This window comes from Carlito syrichta, unplaced genomic scaffold, assembly GCF_000164805.1.
Source record: "Carlito syrichta isolate Samal-C Ts95f unplaced genomic scaffold, Tarsius_syrichta-2.0.1 Scaffold304264, whole genome shotgun sequence".
NCBI lineage: Eukaryota > Metazoa > Chordata > Mammalia > Primates > Tarsiidae > Carlito > Carlito syrichta.
Window position 1 is genome coordinate 409437 of NW_007248360.1, and position 16762 is coordinate 426198.

At 40.7% G+C, this 16762-nt stretch overlaps 1 protein-coding gene across 2 annotated transcripts in view; it reads left to right on the plus strand.

Annotated features, from left to right (window-relative positions):
* Window positions 1-7408: 7408 nt before the first annotated feature.
* Window positions 7409-16762, plus strand: part of SNAP25 (synaptosome associated protein 25) — a 95045-nt gene continuing 85691 nt past the window's right edge. For both annotated transcript variants that reach the window (XM_008059579.2, XM_008059578.2), the window contains exon 1: window positions 7409-7548. The gene's annotated coding sequence lies outside the window, so the exon portion shown is untranslated. The remainder of the gene's footprint in view (window positions 7549-16762) is intronic.

Below are 16762 nucleotides of genomic sequence, written 5' to 3' on the forward strand. Positions count from 1 at the left end.
AGAAAGAGTGCATATGAGGTAATTTTCCTGAGTCTGTGCACGTCTAGAAGTGTCATTATTCTGCCCTTCATACTTTATTAATATTTTAACTCGATATAGACTTATAGACTAAAATTTATTTTTCTTTCAATATTTGAAGACTTGTCCCATTGACCTGTACCATCTGGATTTGTTGATGGGAAGTCTGATGTTCATGTGACTCTTATTTTATTCCTTTGCATGCAGTCACCTTTTTTTCCTCTCTAGACTCTCCTAAGATCTTTGGAGAAAGTGGAAAATTATGCCCCAAAAATGCATACTCATTGTGTGGTACTTATTTCTCAATGAACAATATCATATTGTTATGATATTAGTCATATAAATGGCTGAGTAACTATTTAACAAAATGTTTTATTATTGAGGTGATCAGGAAAAGAAAGGAAGGTAACGTAAGAGTTTATTATCATCTGTCATATCAGGAAGTCAACTGATAGTCTATTTTATAAATCAAAAATTAACGATGTCTGCATGTTATTTAGAAACAAGAATTTACCCAAAAAAGCAAATATCATTGAAGATGATTTCCTCTGAGAAATAAACCATAGATGTAGCTATATACAAATGCATAGCGTTAAGAAGGAAAGGGTGCTATTTAAAAATAGTGTGGGGTAAAATAATAAAATATGATAGTGAGTTAAGGTATGCAATTTTTAGCTAGTTTGGATTGTCAGAGAAGTTTTCTTTAGAAAAAGTGGCATTTGAGAAGATGAGACATGAGAAGATCTGATGGGGAATATTTCAGGTAGAAGTAATAGCAAGTGCAAAGGTCCTGAAGCAGGAATATACTTAGTTGTTCAGTGGACAGCCAGAAGGCCGATGTGATAGGAGTGAAGAGAAGAGAGGGAGCATGTTGGGTAATGAGTTTGGAGAGGTGTTCAGAAGCATGATCCTGTAGGGTAAGGGAAAGACTTTTCAGTGTAAGGGGAGCTACTGAAAGTTTCTGAGAAAGGAAATATAATCATATTTGTCTTTTCAAAGTATTATCATGGCAGCTTTATAGAGAAATCGGGACAGAAGACAAATTAGTTGGCTACCCTAACAGTCCAAGTGAGAGATGATGGTAGCTTAAACTAAGGTGGTATCTGTGAAAGTGTTGAGAAGTAGTTGGATTTGGAAAATGTTTTGAAAGTAGAACAACACAGTGAAATAATATAAGATTTTCATCCTCAGGAAGTGGAGAATGTAGGTGCCATTTGCTAATATGGAGAATGAAGAGGAAGGAAGCCTCTTGGAGTTAAAAAAATCTGAAGTCTACTTTGGACATGCTAAGTTAGATGTCTATATTTGCTTTATACTTAAGTGCAGATATTGAGTAGAGAGTTGTATATGCAAGCTGGAGTTCAGAAGATAAATTAAGATAGAATGTGTAAATATGAGAGCATCAACACATAGATACTATTATATTCAAGGTCCTGGAACTAGATAATATTATCAAAGAATAGGAGTATAGAGAGGAGAAAAACTTCAAGACCTAAAGCCTAAGAGTTGGGAAATTGAAGCAAAGCCAACATAGGAGAGTGATAATAAGACGCTTCTGAATATGCTAGTTTGGAAGATAGGGCACCTTGAGAGATTGCTAAATAAGAATGTAAGAAGAGAAACAAAGTGTCGCAGAGTAGGTAATCAATGTATGCATATGTAGGTTCAGTTTGAGGTGTCTTTGATCCACCCAGTTGAGCGTGTCTAGTAAGAAGCTAGGAATGCAACTCTGAAGCTCATAAGAGTGAGTGAAACTAGAAACATGAGATTAAATGTGTTATATATAAAATTATGATTAAACTCAAGGGCATGAATCCGAATTGCTGAAGACAGCATAGAAGGTAAGGAATAGGACATTGACTCTCTTGATGTACCAGAAGTCTGGAAGGCCACTCAGAATTCTGTATTATTTGATATGGGACTTAGAAAGTTTCCAGTACCTATTTCAACTCTACTACCAACTGGCTGTGTGGCATAAAATCTTCATGTACTAATTGGGAATTAAAATAATAAGTACTATTATACACACCTCAGAGAAATATTGCAAGAGTAAAATACGATCATGTGTGTGACAGTGTTTTGCAACTTGTACAGGGCTATACAAATGGAGATGCTCAGTTTGGGGTTTTTTTTCTCTCTTTGGCTTCGAGTAGAGTAGTTTTCATGATGAAGAGTCAGGACAGGCTCTGTGGACATATGGAGCTCCCAGGGGGTTTGTGTAGGACTCAGAGAAATGTCCAGCTTAGCCTGCTGGGCATCACAATTTTGCTGCTTCAACCCATCTGCTATGGAAAATGAGGAGCCAACAAAGAGGAGAGAAACAGAGGTGAGGGCACCTGATAATGAGAGATCTAAGAAATGGAAGGAATAGGCACACAGTGTCAGGTTAACCTAGAAGCCAATAAAGATGAAAAACCCACTGGGCATGACCAAGAGATTGTTAGTGCAATCTGCCGACATATTAGCAACCTGCTTGCCTCGCCTATTCGCAGGCAGAACTGTAATGCCCTTCTCTGACAGTATCAGTGAAATGGTGTGAGATATCTTTACTCTATTCTCAGCTATATCCTGACTCATTCACTTCAACCCATCTCAACATCTCAACCTGATCCTCACCTTCAGAGTTCCTTACCCTTGGAATCAATTTTTGTTTAAGATCTTATATCACCTCCCTCAAAACCACTAGTCCACATTGCCCTTCTGTTCTGACCTCTGGCTGGCCCTTTCAGGAATATTTTGAGTGCCTCTTCAACCCTGATTCTTACTTAAGCTGCTTATTAGACATTGATCTCTGAATTCACCTCTCCCTTGGTTGTGATTTGCACAGTTTACCTTTGAATATGTTGCTTCTGTTTACTCCATATTAACAACCTGGGTACCTCTCTTGGAATTCACACCAACCAAACCACTGATTCATAGATTCACCCTCTAGCAAATGAAACCCTGAAACTACTAAAAAAAAAAAAAAAAAAGCATGCACAGATGACACTGTGTTGAGGCAGAGAGGTTAGTTGGAAAGGGAGGAAGTCATTCTGATAGAGCTGGAAGAGTTTACACTAAAACATAGTGATTATAAGCTTGGGCCCTGGGATTCAAATTCCAGCTGTACCATTTATGAGTTCTGTCCTTGGTCAAGTTATGTAACCTCTCTAACCCTCAATTCCCTTCTCCATTTTACCTAAATCTCAATATATTCTAGCACCAAGTATATGACAGGTATTAGAAGTTGAGTGAGTGAATTAATACAGATTTTTTTAAAAAACCAAGGCCCATGATTAAATGATACATATGTAGTTAATAACTAAGGAAGAAATTAATCCTCCATATTAAAGCAGTTACATACCATTAATTAGGGAAATAAAGTTAAAGTCTCATCAAAATGATGGATTTATTTTATTTAACCAATACTGCATAGTGCCAGACATGATTCTAAGTGCTTCACAATTTTCTTGTGTGTTGGGTATAATTATTGTCCCCATTTGTCTATGGGATAATTAAGGTACAGAAAGGTATAGAATTAAAAAGATTCTTGAAAGACTTACTGAAGGAATACTGTGGTCCCTTTCAAATAGCCTTTTTCAAGTTTACTAATTTAGGCTACCATGTTCTCTGTTTCTGATTCTCAGAAGGCGCTTCCTCTCTATTTGACTGTTGGCATGTCACAGCCTTAGGGAGGGTTCTAGAATACATTCATTTATGAGAAAGTCTATAATTTCGATGCCTTAAGGAAGCTTCCCATGATACTGTTCATTGTAAAGAACAATGGGTTATTTTAAATTCTGGGTGTACACTCTTATTTTTTCTTAGCATGGCAAGTCAGAAACAGCCACTAATATTCCTGGTTCTTTCTACCTCTCACAAGATATATCCCTACCTCAGAGGCTTCAGGGAATCAGGATAGCCTGGGGAGTTTAGACTTACTGCTTTTAAGTGTTTGCCAGTTACCACTTCTTTACGATCTGAAAATAGGGTGGAGAGCTGGGTAGAAACTGGAAGAACATATAAAGAGAAAGCAGCAAACAAACCATGTGGAAAGCAAACTGAGGACTCAAAACAGCTGATGTATCAAATTGTATATTCTTGTGCTCAAGCCTAGTACCCTCACAGCCTTTTAAAACATTGTCACAGGATGCCAGGATGTAGAGGGCTTCTAAACTAGGCTGCCTCTAAGTTACTTTCAAGTTGACTTTGGAAAGATCACATGGAATTTTATAAATTATTTCCCTTATGAAATTGTAATAGTTGAGTCAACCATGAATCTTGCACCTTACCGCAGAAGTATAAGATGAATGCTTTGGACCTGGAACTACTGCAGACCAAGACCAAAAACCTTTCAGAGGCTGAATTAGCATAGTGTAAATATCCATCCAGCAGAACAGGTAATTTTCTCATTACTCATCAAATCCTTTCCTAAGCATTAGTTACTCTACGAGTTGATTCTTTATAGAAATAGCCCACAAGTAGTTGAATCATTTTGGAGCAAATTTTCTATCACCTTCCTTCTCTGTGTGGTTCAGGCCTTTGTAAAGCCTGAGTGACATGAATCTGCTGGTTCCCTACTGGCAAGGATGATAAAATGTTTTCTTAATTGTTTCTGTTTTGTTTTAGTTAAACAATGAGAAAATTCTAAGGGAAGAAATCTCATTATCATATTCAAAATACATCGAGGGCTGTCTGATCACAGTAAGTTTACATTTACCCAATATTTATACTTCTTGAGTTAGACTCTGTTACCTTTCCTAGAGCAAGATGAAGACTCTCTCAACTAGCATCATTTTTAAAACAAGCACAGGGCAATGGAAAATGTTGTCACTACCAGGAGATAATCCTGAGGGCCCATGGTATTTTCTGTAATGCCTTGAATCAGTCTGGCTGTCTCCTCTTATCTGTCGTTTTTAAAGAAATCAGTGTGGAACATCAGCAGTTGAAAACTCAGAATACCAAACCAGTCCTTCCCTGTGACTCCCACAGAGCTTTTGACTGCAGGATAAGCCTTCTTCACTGACGTAGCTGCTTTTTTAACTTTTTTTTTCAATCTGGAAAATCCCCCGCCTCCTCCATTCCTTCACAAAACCTTCTGCCTGAATGACTTCGAGTCTGAGGGCCATACACATATTTTGTTTCTCCCCACTGCAGGTTTTTTTTTTTTCTCTCCCAACTTCCGCATGCTGCTGTTTTCTTAAAGTGTCACATTTTAGGAAAAAAAGTTTCTCACCATAAAGGATTTTGCTGTGCCATTGCATTGTCACCAATTCCCCCCACCCTATTCCAGCTTGTTTTACAATGCAAGAACCATAATTAAGAGAGTTTTATTGGTAATTAAGTATCTAAAGACTACGCAGACTTTCTTCTTTATTGTATAAGAATCTTAAATGTTTAATGAATATTTAAGTAAACAAATTTCAGCAACATGCCTTATTTTAGGAATACAGCTTTAATAAAAATCCAAATACTGTTAATTATTATTGCAAGCATTCAAATGTCAAAACAACCTTTGGGTCAGGGAATCTTTAAGAAACAGTGATGTCTACTGGTTTCAGTTAAAAGCATCCTTTATTAAATTCTTACAGTTCTCTCCTTCTAAACACAGTTCCTTTACAACTCTTCTTCCCTCCTTCCCAAAGCCCCCCCCCCCCACCCTGCAATCGAGTGCAATTAAAGGCTTTATTATTGCTTAAGCTTTTCTCTCTCTCTTTCCATCCCTTTCTCTCTTCCTCCCTCCCCCTCTCTCCCCCTCGATCCCTCTCTTCCTCCCCCTCCCCCTCTCTTCCTCGGTGCTTGTGTGTGTTGGGGGAAGGATGATGTTTGAATGCTGTTTTTCAGGACCCAACTCTAAATGGTTTCTCCTCAGTAAAACACGGATTTTCCATCGCCTAAAAGAGGCCATCAAGTTTTAACATTGCGAGGCACGACTTCTAATCGCCTTCTTCCCGGAAAAGTACAAACAGTTCTTCAGACGAGGTCCCCACCTCCCACGCGCTCCCAGCTCACCCTCCCTGCGGAGAGCCCCGCGACAGCCTCCCCAACACCCGTGAATCATCCGGAGAGGCTGCCACCACCGAACGATTTGCACCCCCCCAGCCCCCACCCCCCCAACCCCCGCCGCCGCCGCCACCACCACCACCACCACCACCACCACCACCACCACCACCACCACCACCACCACCACCACCACCACCTCCCGCCCACCCTGGGTGTCTAATGCACGGCAAGGGAGGAAGTTAGGATTACTGCTTTGTGGTTATTATTTTAATCTCTAATGTGACCAGCACGAGTAGCCTTTCTCTCCCACACCCCAGTTTGAGCATCCGAGGGCCCCAAGCTCGCCTCTCCGGGTTCCTAGGGTCTGCCTTCTGAATGACCCAGCAGACTCTGATGTGTCCCAGCCGCCCTTGAATCCGAAGCCCTCCACCCTCTCCCCGGATGTTTGGACGGTTGTGTCGGGTGTGTACGTGCCTCTGTGGACAATTTCTAAGACATCCAGCACAAAACCCTAGGTCCGCCTGCAAAGCCCACAGAAAACAGCGTCATCAATGTTGCCCTCCGCAAACAACTCTCAGCTCCAAGCCCCAAGTCCTGCAAGCCCACGCTGGCGGGGTTCATTGCGCTTCCCTCCTCTTTCCCCAATCATTTGATTATCTCGGCGATCATTGCTCTGACGTACTTTAAAATAGCATGCGCCAGTCTCTCTCCCCGACTGACCACATCCATGAGAACTCCAAGCCCTCGACGCTGCTTTGATAAAATGAAGAAATCACTCATAAAAATAGCAACCCACGTAGCTTGGCCATATATGGAGATGGTGGGGGTGGACAGGGATGCCCCTTCGGACCCTCTTCTTTGGAGAAAACAAATCGCAGCTGAGATCTCCCCCCACCCCTCCCACCACCACCTACAACTCCTCCTCTCCCTTCCCTTACATGACTCAACCAAAGACTCAACTGAATGGGGGGAAAACACACACACATACACATTCACATGTGTCCCAGCCGCCCTTGTATATGTTACACACACATATATACATGCATACACGTATACACACATGCACACCACACACACACACACACACACACACACACACACACACATATGCACACACACATAACAAAGAACATCAGGAAGCCAGTTGCGAGAAAAATGAGTTTGTCTAAGACCGAGTGTTAAAAATGGAGCCCTAAAGAATCGTCGGGTTCAGGTGTTTATAAGAGACTGAAATACACAGGTTTGCAGCAAAGCGCACGGGGAGCTGAGTCAAGCGCTCCGCACCTCCGGGCTCCTCCCCTCCACCCCAGCCCGGTCCTCCCTCCGCCCTCCCCCGACACTTCCTCCCCGCCCCTCGAGGAGACGGCTATTAAAAGCTGCTTACGTCAAAGGGACGGCCATCTTTGATGAGGGCAAAGCTCACGTTGCATTGAAGACGAAACCTCGGGGAGGTCAGGCGCTGTCTTTCCTTCCCTCCCTGCTCGGCGACTCCTCCACACTTGCAAGCTTGCAGGGACCCGGCGAACACAGCCCTCTGGAGAAACCAAGGTAAGGAGCCCTCTCCCCAAGTCGTGGTTCTGGCTTGGAGTGGCTGCTTACCCAGAAGAGACCGCAGCTGGGCAGTCCAAGTGAGCCCGAGCAAATACAAGTCTCTGTGCACTTAGGGTGCGGTATTCCGTGTGTGCACGTCTGGCTGGACGCCTGCCTGGGGCTTTATAAAGTGTTTTCGAGGTGAGCTGCTTGGGGAAGGGTGAACGGGGACACTGCAGATGGAGCGATAGGGAGGAAGAACGAGGATACGTACCGAATAATAACTTATTCTTCTGAAACAGTAGTGGGACCCTCTCTCTCTCTTCCATTTTGCGATGCAGTTTTCAGAGATGTTTGGGCTGTTGCGGTTTTCCCCCCACTGTCGTTCTAACCGTATTATTATGACTGTTGTTGCTAGGGCGCTCTTAGCGAGGGAAGAATCAAGGGGGAGGCAGGGTGTGGGCGCTGGGGAGGCAAAAGGAGAAAGGGGGAGTTCCCGCCCCGGGCAAGCTGCGCTGCGGCAGCGACAGCAGCCTCCATGCCCCACGGACTTGATTTATGCCGCCTGATCTACGTCAACTGCAGGCTGGCGGGAGGCGGGCGGGTCGTGCTGGGTGGGAGGGCTCTGCGGAGGGCCGGCGCGGGTGGGCTTGCTTCGGGGACTGCGGCGGCCCCGCACTCAGCACCCTGGATAGCAACACCGACCTTTCAGCACCGGGGACAGCGGTCCGGCAGCCGCGCCGCAACTACCTACCTGCGGCAGAAATGTCTGGCCAGGCTAGATGTGCAGGGGCTGGAAGCCAAATTAATCGTCTCTCAGAGACCCTAGTCTTACAGAGACCCTTAATAGAGCAGGTGTAGTAGGTTAAAAGAAAATAAGAAAGAAAAATAATAATTTCTGTTCATAGGAACTCCTTTGTGGAAATTGCCTGCTTCCCTCCTCACCTCAACTGCATAGCTTCGACAAAATAGTCTACTTGTGAAAATCTTCTGTGTTGTCCTCTGTTCCTTCTTTTAGGTAGGGACTATATACATTTTTTAGATTATGCATTCATCCTCCAGCATATCAGGGTTTTGTTTGTTTTTAACACAGAGTAGATCTTTTTACAGACCTTAGGCATGAGTAGGGTATATATGAAGATGCCAGTGCTATTTATTTACAGGGGTGATGTATCACTCCATATATTTATGTCTGAGATTAGCTGAGCTAAGCAGAGTCAACTTTAAGAATGAATTCCTCTTCCTTCACCCCCCACCCCCGTAATTAAGTGTGAACACAAGCACACATCCACAAAATTACATCTCTGAGAAATACCACAGGTCCTGTAGTTATAGATTTAACCTCTATGCGCATGGTTTCAGAGTTCATGAAAGTATTTCCTATTGGCATTGGTTATTGCAGACTGACAGATTTGGATTTTGACACCATTAAAACTGGTCTTCCTCGGGGTAAGCTGTGCTGGTCTTTCTCAGGGGACTCCAACTGTGTCCTTCAGGGTAATGCAGGTAAAAGAACCATGGTGTTAGACTGGAATCGGACTCTGACTCAAAGATTAGCTGCAATTTCTATTGTGGCACTGCGGGATTTTACTGAGGCAGTGATAAGTACTTTAGCCGTTTTATACTCTAAGGCTTGGAGCATCTGAGTGAGCAAAAATCATTAGGGATATTTCTCTCTGTTTGATATCAGTAAAATTGGCATTAAATGGCCAGGAAAAAAAGTACGCCATTTGAGTAGTTTGTAAAGAAGAGTAACAGCATCATAGACTATATAAAACACATTAAAGAAATATTAACATGATCCCCTTAAAATACCCAAAATAAAACCTTGGAGTGTGTTTATTTAGTCATACTTCAATCATTTGTAGACTACAGATCCTAAAATTCCTTGTTCACATACAGAAAGTGCTTTCATTCCCTGCTATTTAATTATTTCCTGGTGTTTTTCCTTTTTATAGATAACCATGTATTTCCATACATGTCTATGTTGATCTGGTATTGTACATGAATGTAATATTATTTGGGTGGTTATTTATAAAAGAGTATGTAAATGCATGAAATGAGTTTGTAACTCTGCAATCTACAAATGAAATAAACAACCATCTTTTAGTGATGGGAGGAGGGGAGGAAATATGAGCAAGAGTCTTTGAGAATGCTTTAACTTCATGCTGCATGTCCAGACAGCTCTCTGCGTAGTTGCGTCAAATAAAAAGCCCAACACTGCCGGAATTACGTGCTTGGACATTAGTAATTACTGCTGGGTTTGTTTGCTAGTGGAAGACTGGGGAGGAGGGGAGAGGAAGAGGACTGCGGTGAAGCTGGCAGAGGGCACAGAACTGAGAGGAAGAGGCAATGTGCACAATTATAGAGCTAATTTTAGAATGGCTTACTAAGAAATTGAAAAGACGTATCATTGAACCACGAATTTAACATTTACATCATTGACAAGCTTCAGGAGTGAAAAAAAATCAGGAAATTTCCCATTTTAAGTTTGCATTTTAAAAATCCAGGACAATGCGGTGAGAAGAGGCAGAAGCAGATGGACATAGGATGAGCCAGGAATCATTCACGCAGACCTTCTGATGGTATCTGCTTGTTTGTTCATGGGCATTTTCTGCATTCCACCTGAGCGTTCAAATGGCAAAACAAATAACAGTCTCCTTAACCTCTCCATGGTAAAAATCTCGCAAGAATTCACAATTTTATTTTTACTTTGTTAAATACACACAACCACACATGCACAAACACAATGCAAACTACCCCTTTATTAGCTTGCCTAAAGATATTTCTAAACTCTAAATGTTAACCATAGAGTGCAAGTTATCAACTGAAAGACTGATGTGTCTGCCAGTGACACCTAGCAGCTGCATAGCAGTAGGCCTTCAGCAGAATACGTAGTTTTTGATGATGAGTAGAGGTGAGAAAAATAATTTGAGAAAGACGTTGAGAGAGGAGGCATGAAGGAGAAAATAGATTAGTCTGATTTTTAGATGATGCACTATGAATAAACAATATTTCTCGCATTGCAGGACTGCTTTACAATTCTGAAAAGGAAGGAAAGTCTATGTTTTAAGCCTAAGTGACAGATATATTTCTGCAATGTCATCCCTTGTCAGCAGGGACCAACCTGATAGGAAGATAGTAATCAATCAGTAAGCAACAGATATATAAATGAACCCCATGGGAAATATACGTCTCATGGTTATATGGTCTTTTACCTCAATAAATTTAGCATCTAGCAATTTTAATAAAAACCATTAAACAACAAATGTTAATAAATAATATCAGAATTAAAATGCAATAAAATACTAGAAGAAAAATTATGAGGGCATATGTGATTAATTGCCAAGTGAATGTGACCAACAGTAAAGAAGGTAAATTCAGAAGAGGGCAACATCACAGTGGACTAGAACTATCTCAAAGAAGAGGCAGGACTTAAGCTGTCTTTTGGAGGTTGCAGAGAGGTGGGGGGAGGTCTGCTAGGTAGAAGTCATAAGTAGAACTTCACACCTAGGCAAGCCCACTCTGTGGTCAGCAAACCCTGAAAATGCACATCCATTTGGGTAGAGTGGGAAACTTGTGGTGGTGGGAGGGAGAAGGATAAGCTTTAATGGAGAGTAGGAGTTTTCTGTGGGAGGTTTTGAATGACAAGCTGATAATTTGATACTTTATCCTTTAATGTTGATTTCCGAGCCAAAACTGATATAATAACATGGCCACATCCCTTTAAACGTCCAGGAATTGCTATTGACAAAGTGGATCTAATTTGTGCTCTTCCAGAAGTAGATGGGAGCAAATCGGTATCACAACGGATGATTAATGAAAAATGATCAGTTTTATTTAGGTATCTTTTACAATCACTGTTCATGATACATACACCAACACAGACATATAAGTCCTTCTCAGAAGTTAATTGTAGGTTTCAGTTTTCCATTATTAACTAAAAGAAATTGTTCAAGATGAGTATCTGCCAGGGAGATTGAAAAGGAGGTTGGGAATCTGTTGATGAGAGGTCCCAGAAGATACACATGAGTAATAAACATGAGGCAGGACATTCTCTTGCCTCCTCTAGGTAGTTTACATTGTCAATTGCACTGACTGGGTGAATGAGAAAAGTTGTCAGTTCTGAGCATGTTTTGAGCACTGTGACAAATGGAACCATCCCCAAGTGACTAAAAATGAGCGATAAAAAAGATGCTGTGGTAGAATCTCGAAAAACTGGGGTGAGGTGAAGTGGGCAGTATTCAAGTTTCTTTCTATATCTACTTTCTGACTCCTACTCCAGGGCTAGCTTGAAGCCTGAACTATACCCATTTGCTGTTTAACCTTGTGGTTACTACTCTAATAGCAGAGCCTCAAAATTCCAAAGGCTGACAAAATTGTTAAGCCAAAATAGTCAATGGCCTCATGTAGAGGAGAAAATGGCAATTGCAGACATAAATTTTGTTGCTATTTCATTTCTGGCTATAAAATATTAAGAGACAATCCTCATCTGCTCCTCACAAAACACTGGCAGTAGAGACAATCACAGGATAATATTTTGATTTTCAAGCTGACTCCCTAGGGAAAATTTGGAGGTAGTGACATTTGATGCTGTAGGAGGTCAGGCTGGTCGTTGTTAAACTGAGCCCAGAGAGCCTTTCAAGCATCAGGCAAGGTGAAGAGAGGAGATACGACATAGCATTGAGGAAGTAGGACATGGTGAGTGGAGAGAAACTTTAAAAGAAATTAATCTTACAAGAGGAAAGAGCCTTCAGAGAAATTTCCAGAGAACTCCAGCCGTACTCCGAACTTCAAAATTGCTATTATTGCCATAACAATAATACCTACTCTTTCTACATATTTTTCACAAAGATCTCAAGCACTTCATCTAATGTAAAAGTCCAAGCAGCTTCTGATTTCTAAATAAATAGTGCAAACCCTAGTCATATAATATTAGATTGCATTTGGTAAACCATAAATCTGAATTAGGACACAGACACCCAAAGCAGTGATTAATCAGAATAGACCTGTGGGGGAGAAGTGTGAGCCACTTGTTCTAAAAGCATTTACCTACACTCCTCGTAACAGTCTTATAGTCAGTTTATTATTATTATTTCCATTTTACAGATGAGGTAGCTGAGGCACAGCAAGACTGAGTAACTTATCACAGGATGAAGCCAGAATATGCATGCAAGTGGTCTGACTCCAGAGGTTAAGCTCTTTATATATTATGCTACCTTTAGCATCGTCCACATTTTTCATATTGACCAAATGAGACATGGAAAATGTACATCATTTTTTTTTTTTTTTTGGCAATGACCTTCCCTCCCATTTGGGCAGCAAGGCATGATGGTAAGAATGCTGGCTGAGAGCCAGGAGACCCAGTTCTAGCCCTGAAAGCCACTGCTTGTAATTTCTGTTTTAGAATCATAGTCTTTAAATGTCACTCAAGCACTGTTCAACTGGGTTTCTTCATAGGCAGAATGATAGAAGTGGACTAATAATGTCCAACATCCCTACTATTCAGAAGTCAATGAAATCCACGCTGAGAATGCTGGGCAATGAGTTCAGGTCCAGTGACTGATAGTCGCAGTTGACATTTGCATTGCCTTGATAATGAATGCTTCAGTATCTCACCACACCCCCAACTGTAAGATTAATTAAATTTATTGTCTCCCTCATCCCCAGTCCTTTTTTAAAGCCATATTCTGAATCATTACTGCTTTGAGTATTTCTCATCCTTCTTAATTAGATTGATTGCTATTTTGCACATACTATCTCCTACAATCTGCCTAAACTTTTTATAATTATTTTTCAAGTGAATTAACTGCTTTGTATGCTTGCTTTTTGAGTCCAGGTCTCACTGTGTTGCCCAGGCGGGAGTACAGTGGCACGGATTATGGCTCACTGCAGCCTTGACCTTCTGGACTCAGGCAGTCCTTTTGCCTCAGACTTCCAAGTAACTGCGAGTACAGGTGAACACCACTATACCCAGCTAATTTTAAAAAAATTTTTTTAGTAATGAGTTCTCGTTATGTTGCCTAGGTCGAACTAAAACTCCTGGACTCAAACGATCCTCCTGCCTCAACCTCCAAAGTGCAGGAATTAGAGGTATGAGCCACCATGCTTGACCTTAATTAATTGTTTGTTAAATTCGTTTCCAGACTCCTTTTGGTTCATGTCCTGTGTCTGACTTAGCAATTTATTCGTTGCTATTTCCCCACTCATCCGCTTACTTTTTCTGTCACTTAGACAAAACAGATGCTTTTATAAAACCTGTGAACCGTAAAGTCCTTTAAAAGTAACACTTCTATGTGATCTGAATCTCAGAATACTGATATCCAGCTCAAAAACGAATCACATTGGAAGGATGAGGAGTAAGACAACATTGCAGGAAAGGTTTGAAAACATGAAACGAGGCAAAGGAGAAAGCTTTAAAGCCATCAAGCTTTAAAGTTCGGAGGTCAACAGCTGGTGGTACAATACTGATTAATTAAATTCACAATCACATGACAAATAATTCACATGCCCCAGGAAAGACAGGTTCTTTTCATAACCACAACCTACTGCAGATTTCAGCATCATTCCACCAAGGTAAAACATAATATCACAAGAGGAGATTCTAATTAATTATCTTATGCTGACCACGAAGGTTAACTTCAGCTATGACCAACTGATTGGTAAGAACAAACCTGTATCTTCAAAAAGACATGGGGGGAAATCCTGTTTAAGGATTAGCATTTCCTTTTAAATGCCTAACAATCATTCCAGAGAAATGCAGTCAAATGATGCTTTGCTCCAGATTGATAATGATTGACAGCTGTACGGATTTGTGGTTGCTTTCTTTGATTATGAAAAAATATATTTCATCCTCTTCTTTGTTGGTGGTGGTAGTCTGACTTGGTTCACTTTACTCAAAGATGTCTAATTCTAATGTCTTAAATTGAGATGTTTGCCCTTTCTGCTGACTCACCATGTCTTGTCTTTCAAGGTGGTCCATTTTAAAGAGCAAGGTTGTTTTCCTCCAAAGTGGCAAGTTCTACAAAGTAACCATCTGGTCTAGGCTTCCCCATCACTTCTTTTATTCAAATGACACTAGTCACAGATTTTGAACTTGGGAGATGACTTCCCATGCCTGCAGCCTTGAATCAGTGGTTTCTGTCCTTTACTGATAACAGCATGTAACAAAATGAAAGCCTCTTAAGTGCCCCCCTGAGGCCAGAGTTCAGCCCTGCACTCCTGCCTCAATCCTTTTTTAGAGAATTCTCTCAGTAGGGCTCTGAGAATCCTGCAAGTTGGACAGAGTTCCCTTTCCATGAGAACTATGGAAAGCCCCAAATCAAGTTGTTGATCTTCTTTATTTATAGTTATCTTTTTCATAGTTTCAAAGAATAATGACTGGCAAATTGCATAACAGTAAATTTCTTAGATGTCCCTGCAGTTAGTCCGAGGTTGGTCTGGCAGCTAGCTGTGGGTAAATCACCCTGTGACTTCTCCATCAATAAGCAGAAAGTAGAGGGAAATAAATTGAGGATGCCAGTCGAGAAGAATATTGGCAAACAATTTCAATATGCAGTATACCCATAGAGTAAAATTTGTATTTTAATGGGAAAGCCCATTATAGCTTCACTAGAAAACTTTACCAGAAAACAAAGTAGTGTTCCTGATTTATGTCTGAGAAATTGCTAAATGTATCCACTTTTTTCAATTCCAGGATGACTGTTCATATATTCCTCCATCATAAGGTAGTAGTTATTATGGCATTCTTCATTAATTAATTCATTGAACAAATGTTTATTGAGCATCTGCCATGTACCAGGAAAACACTATACTGGTTAGACATAGCAGTAAATAAGCATGTTTCTGCTCTCAATGTATTATACTGTACATCCCCTTTGAGATGTTATTTTTTTAGAAGATGTATTTCAAATAGAATGCTTTTTAGAATCTAAGACATTAACTCTACCTAGGGAAGAGCTTGGCTCTCTACCCAAAATATACATTTGATTGAAGGTTTCTGCTGAGTGATCAGTATCCACAGATTGCCTGAATACATAGTAAGAACCAGGCTTGGCTATTGGAGAACTGAGTAAATATAGGCTAAGATAGGCCTTTGTGTAAATTTGTCTCTGTTTACATGACAATGGACTAGGATGTTACTAAATTCTCCTCAAATACATGTCTGTATGTTCCAGTATCCTCGTGTATTGGAGCTTCTCCCTGTATAGACCATTTTCCACCACTCATGGGAAAAAGAGTCAAACTTCAAGAAACATGGTATCTTTTAGGCCAGAAAACCTGTTTCCAATGCTAAAACTCATAGAGCAAGTTGACCCAGAGAGAAAATACAGGGGCCTTTGAATAACAGCACTTCCCAGCCTAATCCACTCCCTCCTCTGAAAACTCCTCATCTTTAAACAAGGTTCAGTAATTCAGGATCAAGTAGAAGTATGTCTTAGTTTCCCAACCCCTACTTAGAAATTCACCTCTTATCAATGATCAATGTTCCTCTCTCTCTTATAAAGTTTATCACATTGCTTTGTCATTACCTATTTTATGCATTTCTCTTCCTTAATAGACTGTGGAAGTCCTTGAGAGCAAGGGCAATATCTTAACCATCTTTGAATCCTCAGTACCTATCACAGTGCCTGTCACATTCAGGTACGTGGAAAATAAATGAGTGAGTGGGGACACCAGCTATCCCTTTGCAGAGAAAAAGAATTCTACCACTGTAAGTAATTCTGCCTTTTATTCATCAAATGTTATGATCAGAACAACTCAGGAATTGTGTAGTCCTCCATGTGGAGTCACCCTAAACATTGAAATAAAATTATGTCCCAAGGAAGTACTTTAATTTACTCCAGCTAGCTGCCAAACTATGGCAAACAATTTATTCACCTGACCTCGTGTTTTATCACCTATGAGTCAGGGGTTAAAGTGCTAATGAAGAATTAGAAGAGTCTCAAAAAAAGAATTAATTAAGAATGACTTAAGTCAGTTTCACATATAAAAGCCAAGCTATTTAGCATGTATAAAATATACATTTAAAATTTTTTACTGTTCACTAGGATGGAAAGGATATTTTTTATGCAATTGTTTATACATTCATTGAGTCATGTATTATAGACTTGGGATAGATTTGTCTCTTTGGTCTTTAGAGACACATATGTGCCACTGCTCTGTTAGAACTGGCATGGGGTATACAAGCTCTTCATGTTGATTTGCTTTCTATAAAGTGTCCTCCAAAGAC